This window comes from Alligator mississippiensis, chromosome 5 (assembly GCF_030867095.1).
Source record: "Alligator mississippiensis isolate rAllMis1 chromosome 5, rAllMis1, whole genome shotgun sequence".
Lineage (NCBI taxonomy): Eukaryota > Metazoa > Chordata > Crocodylia > Alligatoridae > Alligator > Alligator mississippiensis.
In genome coordinates this window covers 110,626,951-110,642,565 of record NC_081828.1, presented here as the reverse complement: position 1 = coordinate 110,642,565, position 15,615 = coordinate 110,626,951, and the positions used below count along the sequence as shown (strand labels likewise).

General features: G+C 39.0%; 1 long non-coding RNA gene across 1 annotated transcript; it reads right to left on the bottom strand.

Annotated features, from left to right (window-relative positions):
* Positions 1 to 2,333: 2,333 nt before the first annotated feature.
* LOC109282195 (uncharacterized) lies at positions 2,334 to 14,650 on the bottom strand. Its single transcript, XR_009462252.1, has 3 exons — positions 14,464 to 14,650; positions 12,409 to 12,504; positions 2,334 to 3,189 (listed from the first exon to the last, which is right to left on the bottom strand). It is a non-coding gene; the product is annotated as an uncharacterized LOC109282195 (long non-coding RNA).
* Positions 14,651 to 15,615: the final 965 nt, after the last annotated feature.

Genomic DNA, 15,615 nt, shown 5'->3' with positions numbered 1-15,615 from the left:
CTCCAAACCTGGCTACAGACCACTCTTGCCTTCTCGCATGTACCATATGTACATCCGGTAAAACATCCTCTGATGACTCAGGAGACCGGGGGGCGCTTAAGGGGTCCTCTAAACTGTCTTCTACAACAGATTCATTATTCCAACCCTCTGACCCCTCAGGTCTTGGTGGTGGGGAAGGCCTGGGTGGTCTGGGAACATATGAGGGACCCTCTAAGGGGCTTCCTAAACCATAGTCACCATCTCCCCTCTCTGGCTCTGTGGATTCTGGTGAAAGGTCCGGTCTGGGTGGCTGGTGTACATTTGAGGGACCCTCTAAAGGGCTTCCTAAACCATGTTCTCCATCCCCTCTCTCTGGCACTGGGGGTTCTGGTGAAGGGTCAGGACTGGAAGGAGGAGAAGTGTTTGAGGGATCCCTAGGGGATCTTTTTTTTTTTTCCCTCAACTGTTGTTTAGCCTTCCCCACGCTCTTCTTTAACCAGGCCCTTACTTTTTGCCCCACAAGCCACTTGCTGGTTGGCCAACCATGTTTACCCCCACGTTTACCATGACTCCCCCTCTTATGATACAGACTACGCCTGCTGTCCGAATTACACAGACTACCTCCTCTCTGAGTAAAATTTACCCTTTTGCGCTGGTAGTAATCATGATCTTTCAAAGCGCTCTGCACACTCTTTCTGAGATGTATACGCCTACATGTACCACTCCAAATCCCCCTCTTTTTTTCACAATAATCATGATCTTTCAAAGGGCTCTGCACAATCTTTCTGAGACATATACGCCTGTGTGTACCACTCCAAACCCCCTTCTTTTTTTCACATTAATTATGATCTTTCAAGACAGGGTGTTTATACCCACCCCGAAAACCCACCCTCTTTTTTTTTTTCACAATAATTATGGTCTTTCAAAAAAGGAGAAAGACTCTCCTCTTTTTGTAAATTGTGCGAGCAATCAGTCCTGGGTTTCTTATTCACAGGGTTCAGATCACCTGTTTTGGGGGTGTGAATCCTAGTCTTTTTACATGTGAGTTTCTCAGAGGTATGTGGCTTGTTTTCCTCTGAGGAATCGTACCCTTCTGTTCTGTCCTGTCCGTCTTCTGATCCTTGGGTGTTATGATCTGCAGGCTGTGCTTTTAGAGGTCTCTGCCCAGGTCCCTGCTCTTCTTCGGGTGTGGTGCGTGTGATCACTTAGGAAATATAAAATTTATATCTCAGCATTGAGAATTCACTTTCCTCACACACTGTAAATTTAAAAGTTGCTTAACCCCTACACACAGATTCTCCTCCCACAGGAAACACAAAGTTTCAGAAGCTGATTTCAGAAAAATTACCTTTTACTACTGGGTAAAAACATGACTGTACGTGATTGTTCTGCTTTTCTATTTTAGAAGAAGAGGTTCTGTTTGAAAACAAACAGTTGTTATAACTTAGTGTGATTATAGCAACACTGCCACAAATAACCCAATCCTTTTAAAATAATTTTTACCTTATTGTGGTAAAATGGCCTGGGGCTTCCCCACCTGATAAGCTCTCTGTAATATAAATGAAATGATACGATAAGTAAGTCCTCTGTATTAAAAATTAAATAATATATTAAGGAAAACAGTGCATGTATAAAGTAAAATATAACTGTATTAAAATAGTCAGCACTAAAAGACAACCCACCCCCTTTAGTCTTAAAAAATGTGGTGATCTGGACACACCAGGCCTCTTTTTTATTTTTATAATACACACCTCCATCATCCTATACCATAACACAATCTGTGAGAATATATCTTTTTAAATTCAATCTTTATTTCCCTTAAAAACTTTTATAATATTTTATTAGTTTATTTTGGTAAACCTTCTTCTAAGAAGTGTTTCTTATCATATCCAGTGACCATTATGCATTGTCGGCTGGAAAATAGTGTATGTATAAAGTAAAATATAACTGTATTAAAATAGTCAGCACTAAAAGACAACCCACCCCCCTTTTAGTCTTAAAACATGTGGCGATCTGGACACACCAGGCCGCTTGTTTTTTTATCTTTACGATACACACCCCCATCACCCCTATGCCATACACAGTCTGTGAGAATATATATTTTTAAATTCAGTCTTTATTTCCCTTAAAAACTTTTATAATATTTTATTAGTTTATTTTGTTAAACTTTCTTCTAAGAAGTGTTTCTTATCATATCCAGTGACCATTATGCCTTGTTGGCCTTATCTTTACAGCAGGCCTTTTGGTAAGAGATAACTTATGGTCATCTTTTTTTTTTTTTTTTTGAGGTCTGTTTTATCTTTATAACAAGACCCCCACCCCACCCCACCCATACCATACAAAAGCTGTGAGAATATATGTTTTTAAATTCAGTCTTTATTTCCATTAAAACTTTTACAATATTTTACTAGTTTATTTTGCTACCCCTTCTCCTAAGAAGGATTTTTATCATTTCTAATGACGTCTCATTGTTTTATCTTTACAAAAAAAACCCTATATGTATGTGATTAGATATCCAAGACACTAAAGCAAATGCTAAAATACATTAGATGTAGAAAACTGTTGTTGTGTTTTACAGCCTCACATTCCCCAGTCTCCCACCCAGAACAGCAACAGAGGTACGCCCCAAACTCGTTTTGCTAATCCCTTCTCTTAAACAGGGTTTTATAATCTCTAGCACCAATTAAGCGTTCAATATGGGGTATGAGTGTTTCATCTTCCTCAGTGATCAAATCATGAAGGGCAGCCTTAGGATTTTCTGCAGAATACACAGTGTTTAGAAGCTGTCTAACCTGAATTAAGTGTTTCTCAGCAATTCTGAGACTGTTCCTGGCAAACCCTATGATTATAACAGCATTGAAAATGCTATCAAGACATATTTCCTGGCAAAGATCCTGAATTATTTTATTTATGTCTTCATCTAACCAAGTAATACATTCGTGGGCTTCTTGACCCCCTAAGTCAAATGTGCACCCCCAGCATAGGTCAAAAAGTCTCTGCCTCAAGCAGTATTTCATTATGCCATGAAAGGAAACGCGAACAAGAGACTTCATGAAAACTTTACGTTCACGTGATGGAAGAGTTTGTGTAGATTCGATGCCGAGCTGACTTCTTAACTCTTCAGCCTCATCAGGTCTTTGTTCTCTGCAGAAGTATACACTTCCTACTGGTGAGGAGGTTTTCTGGTGTCATTAAAAAGGCTTCATCTAGCTGCAAAGGAATTCAAATAAAGGACTAAGTTAGTTAACTGCTGTTCAATCAGCCCTCAGCTACTTCCAAACACACACGTGCCATGAAGTGAACCCCCACCACTACCGTCACAACCCAAAGGCCCCCACATTCATGCTCCAAGTCTCTTACTGGTCTCTCCTCTGCAGTGACCTCTACTTTGCACACAGGCTGAGGCACAAAGATACCATCTGCCAAAGTCTCAACGTCTGCTTCGAGGTCCTGGGTCTCCTCCAATTGCCTGTTCACAGGCTCTTCCCCAACAGGGTCAGGCGTCTCAAAGAGTCTTTGGGCAAGGAGCCGGGTCTCCTCCTCAAAACTATTTCTACGGTAATGCTTTGTATAAGGCCGTCTTGGTGGTGTAGTGAGTGGGCCTACAGGAGTTGTGAAAGAATCCATATCTGCCCTTGCTTGCCTTAGCACGGTCTCAGATAAACAGAGGGGTCGTTTGGGAAAGCATATAGACCTAGTGGGTTTGCCGCCTAAACCCCATCCCCCACTGTACTCATTCCAATTGGTTCAGGATTGTTCTTGGGAAGTCTGAGGCCTCTGAAACCCCTGCCAATTGTTTGGGGGTGTTGGGGCGGGTTGTTAGAGGGGTCACATCACCACCCTACCACCCTATAGGCCATGCCTGTGCTCCGGCATAGGGGGGTTAGAGTGGTCAGGGACCTGATAGGCCATAACAGCACCATGTGACCGGGGTCAGGGGCAGAGTTGCTGATGTCACGCACCACGTGACCGGGGTCAGGGGCGGAGTTGCTGATGTCACGCACCACGTGACCGGGGTTAGGGGTGGAGTTGCTGATGTCATGCAACATGTGACCGGGGTCAGGGGGTGTGGTTGGTGATGTCACACACCATAAAAGGAAAGGGGCAGAGTGAAGGGGGCGGGACTTCCGGTCCCGCCCACCTGTCATATTTGCATTGAAGGGCAGAGGCTATATACTACTAACCACCCATTGAGAGTGTGGCCCTCCTGCCACTACAAACGTAAGTAAATTTAATCTGCCAGTGGTATGATACCCATCTAAGGCAAAGGAAAGCAGCAGTAGGAGTCAACATACAGTTTACACAGCCCAGCTTCTGTGAAATAACCCAAGCACATATTATTGACTTACTTCAAATGATAATTTAGCTAACACATGCCAAGAGGATAAATCATGTGCTTAAGATTCTCTGCAGAGTACAGAAGTTATATATTTTGTGAAGAAAACTGAATCACATCTAAATTTCCTTAGCCTGACAAATTACCTTGGCTACATCTTAGGTCTCTATTCAATTAAACAAATATTCTGGTGGTCCAACATTATTTAACCATGATTAAACCCATTTAAGGAAAAATTAGAGGGCTTTTTTTCCTCTCTCAATGTTTCTTACAGGAAGTACAGCACTTTCCGGCTCTCTACCTTAATTTATTCTTCATTTGTGTCAAAGTAGCCAAGTTTGATTCTAACCTTGACCAAATTAGCAACTGTGAATCATCCAGAGGAGAAAGTGTAATCTCAAAGGGTGAAAGGTTTATACTAAGATGCTGTCAGAATTTAATGTAATAGAAAGTAAAGCAATTCCATGATGCTGGAAATTAATAACACTCTTTAAATCCTTTACCAGATGTTTTGAATTTTGCATGACTTCTGAACCTGGGAAATCACAACATAATAGAGTTGTGCCAGTGTCTGTTTGTTGTTTGTTTTATCTACAGTTAAAATTTCAGTCCAAGTTTGTTATATGACTAATTGAGTGAACCAATACAGCAAGATAAGAGCTTTCATGGCCTTTTGGTTTCAGTTTATAAAGCATACATTTGTGTTCTCCTTCAGTGGTCAGTTCTCCTTATGCCAGTGGTCTATGACCTAGGGTATGATATACCATTTTTAGCATTGTAGTTATCAGTATAACCCTCAAAGGGAATTTAGTTTGTTTTTGACAAATAATTAAAAGTGAACATGCTCCTCCAGAGCTGGCCCCAAAATCTGCAAAGAGGAAAATAAACTCTCCCTCAATTGAGCTTCTTGCAAGGTTAAGTGCCCATCTTTCTTGTGCCCATATTCAGTGAGAAACACTGAAATGGGTTTGGAATAAACAACCACTTTGACCTGAAGATTGCAACTGAAGAAGGAGAAGCCATAATCACTTTGTAGTAGAACTCTGATTGTCTTACAACTTTGTCAGTTCCTACCAATTCTTATTGATGCCACTTTGTCATGTTCTGTCCACTTCTAGATTAATTGTAGTTTATCCATTCTGGCTGGGGTACATATTAGTAGTGCTCACTATTTGAAGATACAATCTTTGCATTTCTAAGAATAAATAAAAAGTGTATAATGCTGTCCAGTTTTCAACTTCCTTATTTTCCACTAGTTTCCCATCAAGCAACCATCATGACTTTTGACATTCTACACCTCATTTCATGACCTGTCTCCTTGACCTCTGGAAATTTTGATAAAAATTAGAAAAATATTTTTAAAGTTATGGCATTTTGAAAATATATACATAAAATGGGAATTTGTTGAACTTTTTAGCTTACAATATCTTAAAAGACACTTAGCCTATAAAACCTAAATGCAATGAGTTATGGTAGCCTAACTGAAAGGAAACATAGTTAAGAAATTACAAAGAACTATAGTGAACATATATTGGGACACACTCTGCTAGTTAAAAAAAACAAGGGTTAAACTAAGACTTACTGAAGTGGTTTCATTAAAAGAAGTCAGAGCAAACCTGAGGCAGGGACACAGAAAGGACAAATAACTGTTTACCCAAACCAGAAAAGAAGCAGAAGGAAACTAAAAGAGTAAGCTCTGCTAAATAAAGAAGTGTAAGGCTGTTTAGTTTTCTATACTGGATAAAAACTCTGGTATTTATCAGAGTTTGGCCAGGACAGCATTCAGTTATCAATACAAATCCTAGCAACTTCTAGGTCTTGCAAAATTTATGAGCAGTTGGAGGCTCTAGAGAGAGATTTTTCCTGAAGAAGTTCCTCCTCCTAATCATACCTTTGCTTTCTTTCTTGCTTCTCTGTATAAGCCAGGAAGCAATAAAGGAAGAAGTGGTAGTGGTACTGGCTAAAGAAGACAAGTGAAGTGCCCAATATTCTCCCCAAAAACCCATCCCCTACAACAACTCATTGTCCATTCACTTCTTCCTTCACTTCCATGTAGTGATCCTTGGTAATGTCTCTGATGGCCAAGAGTTCCCAAATGGACAAAAACCCCAAAGTGCACAAAGAAAAAGATATAGAATAGAATAAAACTAAATGTCCCTTTGAACTAATAGAACTAAATCAGAATAGAACTATATGAGGAAAGAAAGAAAATGGAAGTAAGTCCTGGCATTCCATCCATATCAGGCAAACACTGGTAATGTAATAGATATTGAGGGCCCTTGCTGTGGGATGTTTTCAGGTTTTTTTGACACCAAGTTATTGAATTTACAAATCATGATGCATTTACCTTCCTATCATTTCATTGTTTCATGGAGTCTTTCAAGAGAGAAAAAAATTAGATAGCCTCTAAGTATGTATAATGTAGCTATATATTTTTGTGTATGTGGGCCATTAATGATGAAATAATAGAACATAGGATAGGAAATTAAGTCCTAATTTCAACTGGCAACACAGCTTAAATAAACTTCCTGGAATATTGGAAAATTTTTAAATTATAGTAATTTATGTTTTTATTTTTTATCTCATTAGCATCAACCCTTCAGAGATGTTTGGCATGTGACCTTGTATTAACTTCCTTTTAAAAAGCCACAAATGATTCTTTCTGGCTCATTGATGTTCATCAAGGTTCTGAAGTGGTCAAGAATATGGTCCATTATTTTCATTTAGGTAATAATAATTTGTCTTAAGCAAAAATAAAATTGAATAGCAGCAAAGTGAAAAAAAGTTTACCTTCTAACAAGGAAAATAGGCTATTGTTATTTAATTCTGGGAGTATTTTCACTGGCAATTTTGAGGCGACAGAAAGGGCAGAATTAATCACAGCAACACAGAGAACAAAGATCTTTTTGACAACATTTTTAAAAGAGGTTCAAGCTGGCTTCTCATTTGCACCTTCCATTTTGTGCCCACAAGTGGTCATAATTCACTGTAAGCAGAATTCATTCATTTATACCCACTGGAAAAAAAGCAGTCCACCAAAACAGATAAGTGTGATTTGATCTTGCATCACATCTCTGATCAGCAGTGTATTTTACCATGGTTGTAAAAATAACGGTATTCAGACGTGTGCCAGTTTTTAAGGTCTAAATACTATTATTTGTGAATTATGACACACAATTGCAAGGGCAAAGTGATCCCTGATATTAAAATGATGTTCTATTACAATAGTCAGCCTGTTCTCCTACAAGGGCAAGAATTCCTCCATTCCTCCTCCTCCTTTACATTTTCATTTATTTTTTTGTTCTGTGAAAGTAAAATACTGCAATCAGCAGCACAGTATGAGGAAAAAGAGACACAATTAAAAATTATTCATAAATGCTGACAGCAATTATCATCTACAGCACATCTTCTAGGGCTTTGCCCAAGATAAATATACATGCCTAGGGCAATTTGAACACCAAATGGAGTCTCTGTATTCTCTGCCTGTGTCATTTGCTTTCCACATTTTACAGTTAGTTAAAAGTATTGCCACTAAGAGCTGTACTTCACAACCTGCCTCAAGACAAGGGCCCATACTTTTCCTACCTTGATTTTTCATGGATGGTTTCTTATTCTTTACCTTTATTTGTTCCCTCTCATATATTTGTCAGTATCATGAGATGAGCTACCACTGATATGCAGATGACAAGCAGATTTTTTTTTGTCCCTAAACTAATATTTTACTTACAGTCTATAGACAAACCATCAGACATCTTCTGGATGTCAAACAGCTTTTGTAAAAGCCACAACCCAACTGGGCTGAAAAAGTTGCTCTTTAGCCTTATGCCTTTTCTTGATTCTTTCTGCTTTCTTGATATTCCTTTTAATATCAGTTCAATTGTCATGGTTTGGCCATTACAAGATTATTTCTTTTCAGAGTTTGTCTAGACCTACTTTTTCCTTTGATAAATGTCTATGATGCAGTACTATGAAGTCAGATTGCCACCCACTCTGAAGTTTCACTTATTTAGATGTTGCCATTTCTCTAGGGGTACTTGTATAATCTTGAAATACTCTGATTTTATATGTTAGTTATAATGAAGTAAACCTATTACACTTAACTAACACACCTGAAAAAATGGTTCCCTGAGGTACATTTTGGTTAGTTTCAAATGCAAATAATAGAAACAGTACATTGGGGGTAGAGGAATAGAATAGGAGATGGCTGCACAAGTTAATCTGTAAGTCTCCTGTCAATAATTATGCACAGCAAAACTGAAGGGCATGGGGGGCACTCCATGCACAAGCATGTGCTGTATTAGCAAAATGAGCAGATAAGGGCAAAATATTAATGAGCAGATACTTAGGTAGTATAAATGATCACAGCTGTATAGATTTCAGGAGAACAATAACAATTATACCACCCTAGGATCAGGTTTCAGTTTGGGATTTGTAGTTCATTTTTCTCACATTTACATACAGGGTCACTTAATGCAATCTTAACAGAAGAAACCAATTGACTTATGTGAATAAAATCTTGGTTTGCATGTTAAACTAGCAGCTGTTAACAAAACAGTTAAAAAAAAGACAAGTAGTATTATATCTGTTTATCTGTATTACACCATTGCCAGTTGTTCTAAGTATGCTAGAATTGGGCCAACATAGACAGACCTATGGCATGTTTTCCTTTTAACCTTGGGCTAGAAAAGAGTATGACAGAGCACTAACAGAACTCATGAGCAGCCTCATAATCTCTTGCCTACTTAATTGCTCTTTGAAAGTCATTACTGACTAGAGTGTCTCAGAGGAGCCATATACCAGCTATGGGCTGACCTGGCCTCAAGATCAGGGAAATCTGGAAAAGGGACATAAGGCCATCTTTGTACCTTGCCTTTCAAGTATATCATGCTGTCTCAGGGCACTAAGGTTTGCCTGCTCCTTTAAGGGCAGGAACTGTCTGGCTAGAGAGCCTGAGGAGCTAGACAGAGCTGCACAGCTGCAGGTTGCCTTGGCAGCAGGCTAATGGGGGAATTAGCCTGCACCTGCACCCGGTCAGGTGACCAGAAGGAGGCAGGTCTCTGGACACACACAATGCACAGGGCTGAGGCCAGCAGGGGTTAGCTCTCTGGCCAACTGCCAGGGGAAGGAGCTCTTGCAGGGAAGAACTACCCAGGAGCACTGTGGCTGCCAGATAAACTATTTACAGGACTAATGGGGCTCCAGGAGTCTACAAGGTGCCCAGGGCTGGGAGGACCTCAGTACTCAAGGAGCAGTTTGGGGTCTTAAAGAGGCAGGGTGTGGCTTGCATTACTTGTATTATGTTATAGCCCAGGGGCTTATATTTATGTTGTTGTTTTTATACCGGTGAACTGGACTGAGGATATTGGGGAGGAGGAGGCCTCATAGCGGGTACACTATGGTGTAGACCCCACCTCCAGAGAGGATACAGAGACAGTGTTGCAGCAAGCCCAGCACTAGAGAGGTCACAGCTACAGGGGCCAAGGGCCCAATGATGACTAGGAGGCCAAGTTAGACTGAGGCCTCATTAAAATAGGGACAATGTTTAAATACCACCTATGAGGCATGGGGAATGGTAAAGGGGTGGTGCTGGATCTGTGCATCTAGCCCATAAGGCTTGGGGGTACCATAAGGCACCTCCTGAGTCTGGGACCCAAAAAGGGGTCCAACAACCCACAGAGTTTAGAGGAGTCTGTCAAGACCATGACCAAGCAGCAACTCAAGATGAGTTTCCCAATTCATCATTAATCCAGAAAGATGTGGCAGGAAAGATTAATAGGCGCCCATAGGGTGAGGCTGGAATGGTCGAGGTGCCCTAGGGACATCACAGCCATCCCTGGGGTGTCCATATTGTGACACATGCACTGTGTCACAACACACCATATGTAGCCATTCCTCTTTCAGTAATGAAGTTCTCCCTGATCTAATTACTGCATTTGTACTTCCAACTTCAATGATATAATCTTTTTATTTGTAAGTGTAGGCTTCTTTACCTGTCAAGAGATCAAAAAACAAACAAAACAACACAAAAACAAACCCCAGCCCAAAAAATACACTGCAATGAGATGAAGGAAAACTGTCTCAGAGAGTTGAAATTGGTTTATACAGTTCTGAGGAACATTTTAGAAGTTCTACTCACCATAATTGTTTTATTCTATCTGATAAAAGTACTTTTAGGAAGATTAAAAACAAGATAACTATCTCTTGGCACCCAATTTATTTATGAAGTTGATTCTGTTTTGAATTGTGTGCTTAAAAGACAAATCCCTGTTTATTCTTGTGAATGGAAATAATTTTTAACACATTTTATGAAATGAGAATGCATTAGATAGAAACAGTACAATAGCATATTGAGTAATAATACCCTATGAATTAAGTGAATTAAGACATTCTCAGCTGTCAGAAACATATTTGGGGTTCAGTGAACAAGCATCACCTGTAACTTCTGAATTTTAGCTGCAATATTTTTTTCCTTTTATATTAACTTGATTTTAAGCAAAATTCATATGCATCATCAAAAACTTCATTTCCAGAAGGCTAAGCAGTAGAACAACATAAGGAGCAGGGATTTAAGTTGCATTAACATGGTTATGTTGCTTAGGAAACGTCTCTTTTTGTCAACCGTGTGTTCACTAAATCCATGATTATTTGTCTCCGACTGTCAGACCATCATTGAAGAATGAAGAACAAGAAAGATTCTTAATTTTAAGAAAAGTTTTATATTTTTTAGGGAGATGTGTATTCTCAATTTATGCCTTTGGTGTAACCCATTTTCACCGTAGAAGGTAAGAAATGCTGATGTGTCTGTTCCATTGAGGTGACAAGTTACTCCCACTGCCAGCTGTAATTTACCCAAAAAGATGTTGCACAGAAGAGATCTGGGCTACCATGTGGAAGGTCATAGGCTCAAACCTTAATGACTGTTTGGAAGGGTAGTAGTGAATATAGTTGCATAAGGCATAATATGTTTTGTGCTTTTAAAATCAAGGAAATTTACATACAAAAAACAAACAACTGTTAAAAACATGTAATTAAAGTTGAAAAGTTGACTGGATATACCAGCATTAAGGTTGGTTTTGAAAAATAATTTTGCACCCCATTGTAACACCTTTCTTTAAAATAGAAAACACCTATTTTCAAAAAGGTACTTACTTTTAAAACAAAAGCTTCATTCATTTACAACTCATAAAAACCTCAGTGTTGTTCACTAATAAGCTTTTTTTAAATATAGGTACCTTATAGTATTTTATATGCTCACAGTAACCACTCTGTTTGCAAAGAATTGGTGTTTGCTTTGTGTATTTTAAAGTGACATACACTCTGTCACTTAAGAGTGCGCACACACACATGCACAGTTACAACCTGGTGGTCTTGTTTAATACTTTAAATACCAATAATTGCAAAAATGAACAAATATCAATTCACTGTAGTTCATTCAAACTGGAAAATATCAATAGCTCCATACCTACTGAAACATACTTAACATTCAGTATATAGAAAGATAATTTTTTGAAATTATTTCTAACATTTCACAAGTCTACAGATTAATAACAGTCCTTATGTGGATTTTGTTTTATTTATCTGTGAAAGTATCTCACCTAACTATTAATAGTCAAATAAAGCAATTCTTGTTTGGAGAAGTTTGAAAATTATCCATTAACACAGTTCGGGGGGGGGGGGAGGGGGGTTGTCTCCCCTCTCCCCTTTTGGGGATGATTAATACATTTAGGATCAGCTAAGGATTTTCTACCCACAAAACAAAATTAAAAAGTTAAGTCTTAAACTCTATCCTTAGCCTTTGTGCTACTAAGAGTGCATGCACAGTTCTGTGCTGGAATTTTAAAATACATTTATAAAGTTACTTTCTTTCTTTGGGGTATTCTAGTCAAATATTTGGGTTTTGCTCTCTCCATTGTTCCTGTATTTTGTTATAATGATAAGGTTTAATGGCCATAGGGTCATTGTTTTAATAGCATTCCTAAAATCACAATGCATTTTTCGAAATATATATATATATATATATACACATATACACACACCTTGTTCCGGTCACATTTTGTTTAAATATCTGTTAACATTGTAACCTATTAAAATACCTGTTAAGAAGGGAGAAGGTTTTCAATTTTTCCCTGCTAGATAGTGTAGGTAGTTCCTCTAGCTGTTACTGTTGTCCCATCTTTGACTGTCATTGGCTAGATATCACAAGAAAAAGAAAGGAGACAGTTAACTCTCGATAGATGCAGTGTAATCATCTTAATGGAATAGGTAAACCCACTCACTATTGCTGGTTGTCTTATTGTAACTTGGATGGGTGAAACTTGTAGTCCTGTGATAAAGGTTGAAGGCCCTCCCTATCACCAGGGTGGTCCATAACACTAGATTACAAGCATCCCTGGGCTGGGGGAGAGGGGACCCTGAAGCTCTCCTAACCGTTATAGTTGGTTGTCATCTCTATTTGGAAAATAAAGATATTCAGCAAAAGAACAAAATAAATACAACAGAACTGAGTCTCTACAGGGAACAAAGACTGAATATGCTTTCAAAAGCAGCCCACTGCAGAAAAGTTCTATAATGTATTTTAGTCGCTATCTGATTCGTAAGTGAGTCTGAGAAGGAGGAGTGAAGAGCTATGGTTCCTGATGGGAGCATTCATTGTTCATGAAAAATGTATGTAAAAGCTCTGAGCCTCTGTAGTGTTGACCAAGAATTGTATGCAGTAATAAATAACAACAATTAGCTGCAATGTTTCTAGCACAGCCACGCTTGGGATGTACACCTAGTAAAGTTCACTTGAAAAAAACATTAGACTCTGCAGTATCTGATGAGTCATCTGGACCTAAGATCATTTAGAGCTCCTGTTGTGCTAAATACAATTCATAACGTGCACTTGTTAGTAGACAATTTAGGAATATAAAAGCTAATCTGAGGAGTTTATTCATTTAAATAGTGGTAACAAAATGGACAACTTGCAATGACTTCCAGTGGTTTATCAAGGTGTTATTTTTCAAATGGCTTGCTTAGCCAGTGGCATGTTTAACATAGAAATAATACCACCCACCCCTGGTCACAATTGTTTAGTGTTTATGTTTGCCACAACAGCACAAGGAAGAATCAACGAGGAGTTAGTTACAACTAAGGCGAGATATTTTTTTTGGTTTGTTGGCAAATAGTTTATTTGATACAATTTAACATACTGCAAATAAAAGAAAGTATAAATGTGTCTCTTACACTGTGATTGTGTGCAGAGTTGGGCCCCAAGAACTCTGAACAGGAACAGGGTCAAGAAGGCTGTAATGGACTGTCCTACTGAAAACATTGACTGATCAGGGCTGTGTGACTTCTGGCTCCTGCTCTGAGTACCAGCTAAAAGCCAGAAGTGACATAAGAATGTTGTATCCATCCAGAGGCTCCAGAGAAGGTAGATTTAATCTGCTGTGAACTGGACTCATAATATGAGGAGTACTGGAATCGTGTAGCTAGTTAGTAGCTTATTCACTACCAAGAAGCAATATGTGTGTATGTATAATTTTGAATTTTAACATTTTTTCTTCATAAGTCTTTCATTTTTAGTTTGATGTGCATTTGTTAGTGTATTTGTTATAATAATACAATTATAAATTTGATTGTTTTGTTTATTATTATTCAATGAGGAAAATTTGTTGCCAGGTATTCCATACTAGGTGCTGCTGGTTTTATATGTGAAGTGAACCCAGAGTGTTTGGGCATTTGGTATTGAATAGCCACTTAAGGAAAATAGTTACAATAATGTGCAGACAAGTGTGTGTTGTGTTAATTCTAGTTTACTCCTTCCTGTTTTTTAAATGGTGCCTAAGCCCCCTTGAAAATCTAAATTTTCATTTCTGAATGTCTTATTCCCCTATTAATTTATTATTATTTTCATAGCTTCATAATTTTTTAGTAACAGTCCAACTGAGTCAGAGACCAGAAGAACCATTTTACCAGTTGTGGTACCTTCAGACCCCATTAGCTACTTCTCTTCTCCTGTCCCCTCCCCTCCCCTTTCGCCTGATGAAATCTGGAATCATTTTGGGACTGGGGTAAGGATCTGAAAGTGGCAGAAATAGATGTCATTGTTAGGAGCATGCTTTATTTCTTGCAAGATGCTACTATCCCAGTTTTTCTTTTCTTACCTATTGCCCAAAGCTTGCTTCCAGGTCATGTGGAAGCTATGGATCTTAAGCAGAGTCCTCTATTTGAGCAGCTAGCCCACAACCTGTAGATTTGACATCTGTTTCAAATGCAGCTTCTCCGTAGTATTCATCAATTGTCTTCAGAACCAGAATAGAATTAATCATGGGTCAGTGACATGTAGCAAGCCCCTGTATAAAAAAGAAAAGGGAAACATGTTCTAGATGCTTTATGACTTGACCCAGACATAATGTATAACTGCAGTATTGATCTCAAAGACGACTAGATTCTTTCTTTAGGGGGATTATTACCATTAGTGGCAAAAACAGCAGAAAGAACAGGCATAGTGCTAGACTTCATGCACTTTTTTATCAAAGATTTATTCAACAGAACTTGCACCACTTTCTTTTATAACATTGTGACTGCATTCTTATAGTATCTGTGTGGAATGCTAAAACTACCATACTGTTTCAGATTGGTTTTGCATGACAATGACATTTTTGTTGAGACATAAGTGTCTCCCACCCTTGTGCCCCAGCTAGCCCCTCCAGCATCTACACATGCTGCAGAGATTTTTACTCCACAGCAGGATAGTACTTGTAAATACTATAGTATTAGTATAGTAAATACAATACAGGGTAGTAAATACAAGCACTATCCTGCTGTGGAGTATAAAACAGCAGTGGTGCATGTGTAGATGCTGGAGGGGCTAGCTTGGGCAAAAAGAGTGGGGCATTCCTGCTGCCTAGCTTCCTCATTGAAGCTCCCTTGTGCCCCTGCCAGCCCCTCCACAGCACACTGATCCAGGCAGAGCAGCCCCAGGCTGTCAGGTTGACCCCTGGGGTTCCCTGCCAGCTGGGGCTGCTCTGACCCAGCCCCATGTGCTGGAAATGAATAAACTCTGGAGCTTATTGCTCAGGAGTTAATTACTCCTGGGTGCACATTCAAATGGCATTTCTGGGAGCAATTAACTCCGACCCAAAAAGCTCCAGAGTTTATTCATGCACAGTAACAGCACATGTAGACATGCCCAGTTGCTAACAGTAGTTTTAGAAACCTGCCTGTGTTACCAATAGGAAGGAGATGTTCTTTGCTAATGATCAGATTCTGTCACTTTGATTTCCATTAACAGTGTCTAACCACTTAAGTACTGA